Source organism: Echinops telfairi, unplaced genomic scaffold, assembly GCF_000313985.2.
Source record: "Echinops telfairi isolate 266 unplaced genomic scaffold, ASM31398v2 ScPeMD7_7473;HRSCAF=8511, whole genome shotgun sequence".
Lineage (NCBI taxonomy): Eukaryota > Metazoa > Chordata > Mammalia > Afrosoricida > Tenrecidae > Echinops > Echinops telfairi.
The window spans coordinates 6,096,700-6,100,269 of record NW_022111377.1 but is presented as its reverse complement, the minus strand read 5'-3'; the positions used below and the strand labels follow the sequence as shown (position 1 = coordinate 6,100,269).

The window sequence follows — 3,570 nt, the reverse complement described above, 5'->3', positions numbered from 1 at the left end:
TAGACGTGGGTTCACAGCCTTGAAAAGTATGGAGAAGTTCTACTCTACACACGGAATCACCTGAGTTGAATGGACTCAGAGCAACTAACAATGACAATGAGAGTGATTACCTCTAATGATTCCAGTTAATGGGCTATAGAGTATGACAGTATTAATTTCAAGGGATATGGAAGTGTTTGCACCTGCACAATTAATTGTACATGGACAGTATTTGGGTTTGCGATTTTTAATTTGGGGTGTTTTTTTTTCTCAGCTCTTTCTTCAGTCATTTCTTAGACTGCTGATCTGGATGGTGATGCCTCCAAACCCATCTTAATTGCTGTACCTAATCTATTGGGGGCTGAGAAATCTCCCTGTTTGTCAGAGTTGTCTGCAGGGTAAAGTCAATGGACTCTTTCATAAACAAGGATGTACTTAAATGTCTGAGTTCTGAGGACTCCTACCAGTGCTTTTCAACTGTGTGTGTTTGTCTGTTTTGACGAGTGGGGAGGACTAGAACTTAGTTCCTTTTTCTCAGCTGGATTCATATAGCTGTGTTGTGAATAGGTTTCATTTATCCAATAAGTAGTCCCATTTTGCTTTATAAAACTTTGCGATTCTGTGCTCACTTTGGCAGAACATACACTAAAATTGGAACGACACAGAAGATTCGCGTGGCCCTTGCACAAAGATGACACCCAAATGGGTGAAGTGTTCCATACATTTTTAACAACTTTGCGATTCTGTTGTTTTTATCTTCCATCAAAAACCAACTGCCATAAAGATTCCAACTCAGCCACCCTATATAGGGTTTCTGATCTTTCTAGAGCAGATGGTGGGTTTGAACTGCTGCCCTTCAGCTAGCAGTGCAACACCTAACTCCCAGCGACATAGCCTGTTTAATTGTTAAGCAGTATTTTAGGGCCCAGATTGTGGTCTGACTTGAATATTATGTATGAGTTTCAGATAAAATGTGTGTGTGCTGCCTTTGACATAGTCAGAAATGTCAAATAGATCTCAGTTGATTGGTAGTGCTGTTTAGTTCAGCTAAATCTTTAGTGGTCTCCCGGTTAATGATCTTTAAAAAGCCCACTGCCATCTAGTTGATTCTGACTCACAACAACTCTATATGTAACAGTAGAACTGCCATTTGGGTTTTGGGGTTTATAAATCTTTACGGGAACAGAAAGCCTTATCGTTCTCCCACCAGTTACTACTAAGGAGTTTTAAATGTTAGTGGGCTTATTTATTTCTCCTTTAGCTCTCAGTTTTAGCTTTCTATATTTTGATACTAATTGTGTATGCGTTGATGATAGTTATGTCTTCTTGGAAAATTGACCCTTCTTTTCACTGTGACCCTCTTTGTCCCTGCGGACTACCCTTATTCTTAAATCTGCTTTGTTGGAAAATAATGTAGCTAAACCACCTTTCTTTTGGGGAGTTAGTGTTAGCATAGTTTGTCTTTTCTTCATCCCTATTTGTTGTGCAGGTATGCGTCAATTTACTTTATCTTCTCTGATATGGAACATTATGTGACTTGAACACCGATGAAACACAAAATATTCCCCTGCGTCCTTGAGCCTTCCTCAGCCCCCACTATCATGACCCCAGTCCTGCCTTTCACTGCAGGCTAGACTGGCGCCATGTACACAGGTACCGATAAGAGCTCACGACACACGAAATAAAGGAACAGGAATGAGAGTATCAAAACCGGGAGGGTCAGGGGAAGATGGGAAGTGGAGGGGAGGAAGGGAGAACTAATCGCAGGGATGGCCACATAAACACACATACACACAGGGGGAAGGGAGACAGCAGTTGATGTAAGATATGAAAATAATAACTTATAATTTATCAAGGGCTCACCTGGGGGAGGGAGGGAAAAAAGAGATGATACCAAGGGCTCAAAAAGAAAGTAAATGTTTAGGAAATAATGATGACAACATATGACAAATATGCTTGATATAATTGATGGTATGGGTTGCTAGAAGAATTGTAAGACCACCAATAAAATGATCTTTTATATATTTCTTTATTTTCTTTATGGAGAGGTTTTAGTGAACAAATATTTACTCAGCACCAGCTATTGGGGTTTGTTTGTTGTTTTAGGCGGATTGGGGATACAATACTAGATTTCCTCAGAAGCTAAAACAATCTTTTAATTTAAAAAAAAAAGCAAAGCTTGTGGGACCACAGATGTGTGTGCAGTGGAATGCCCAAAGGGACTTCAGGCAACACCTGCACTTTTTTTTTTTTTTAACTTTTCCTTCTTTTTCTGCATTCTAGTCTTAATTGATTATATGAATTCTGTTGTTTCTACTAATCTTAATCCATTTTAAATAACGCTTTACCACTTCTTGGAAATACAGATACCTTAAAACAAAATACCTTCAGAAAGAGCTCTGGGAGTGCTGGGCTCTGGGAGAGACATGGGGTTAGTGACTGGGGTGGGGGGACCCACTGGTCTCTGAGGAGGAGGTTATCTGCTCCCATACAGATTTTGCCTCAGTATAGACTTGCAATGAGTTAGAATAAACACACTTCCAAATTGGTTCTAGATAGTATTTGTTTTTTCTTTCTACACCTTAAATATTTCACTTTGCTCCATTCTTCTTACATGATTTCTGAAGAGAAGTTTGGTGTAATTCTTATTCCTGTTCTCTATGTATGCCCACCCCTTCCCCATTGTCTTTGGCTTTCTGCATTTAAATGTGCTATGCCTGGGTGTAGAGCAGTGGCTCTCAACTTGTGGGTTTCAGACCCTTTCACAGGGGTCGCCTAAGACTATCGGAAAACACATATTTCCAATAGTCTGAGGAACTGAGATACCGCTCCTCTGTCTCCAGGCGGATCTGCTCACGTGCAGATGCACCCACATACAAGTAAACTGCCTGTTGACATCATCACGCCAACCTCATCACATACATCACATACACCCTGTACAAATACAGGTGTATGTGACAGGGTTGGCTGTGTTGAAAGCAGCTACTCTGTTAAAAGCAGCTACTGTGTTGAAAGCAGCAGTATTGGTTGTACAATGCCCAGTTTTGCTGTTTTTTATCTTGCACTGAGCTGAAGTTTTAAATCATCATAGCCTTTTTTGTTTGTTTGTTAATTTAATGCCACTTTGTTTTGAACCTCTCTTAGTGCTACTACATTTTCTACATTGTTTCTTATGATACTCTAATGTGTATTGACTGGCTAATTAATATGTCTCCTATTGTTGGACACTTATTGGTGAGTTTTGTTTGTAAAATGATACTTCGTGAATTATAATTACATATTTTGTGATTAATCCCTATGTTCAATGTGTAACAATGAAAATACATCCTGCATATCAGATCTTTATATTACGTTTCATAATAGTAGCAAAATTACAGTTATGAAGTAGCAGCGAAAATAATTTTAGGGTTGGGGGTCACTACAACCTGAAGAACTGTATTAAAGGGTCATGGCATTAGGAAGGTTGCGAACCACTGGTGTAGAGTTTTGCTGGGGTTTTTTTTTAATCATTTTATTAGGGGCTCATACAACTCATCACAATCCATACATACATCAATTGTGTAAAGCACATTTGTACATTCATTGCCCTCA

At 39.2% G+C, this 3,570-nt stretch overlaps 1 non-coding gene across 1 annotated transcript; it reads left to right on the top strand.

Annotated features, from left to right (window-relative positions):
* Positions 1–600: 600 nt before the first annotated feature.
* Positions 601–705, top strand: LOC115874002. Its single transcript, XR_004048746.1, has one exon. It is a non-coding gene; the product is annotated as a U6 spliceosomal RNA (small nuclear RNA).
* The last annotated feature ends 2,865 nt before the right edge of the window (positions 706–3,570 follow it).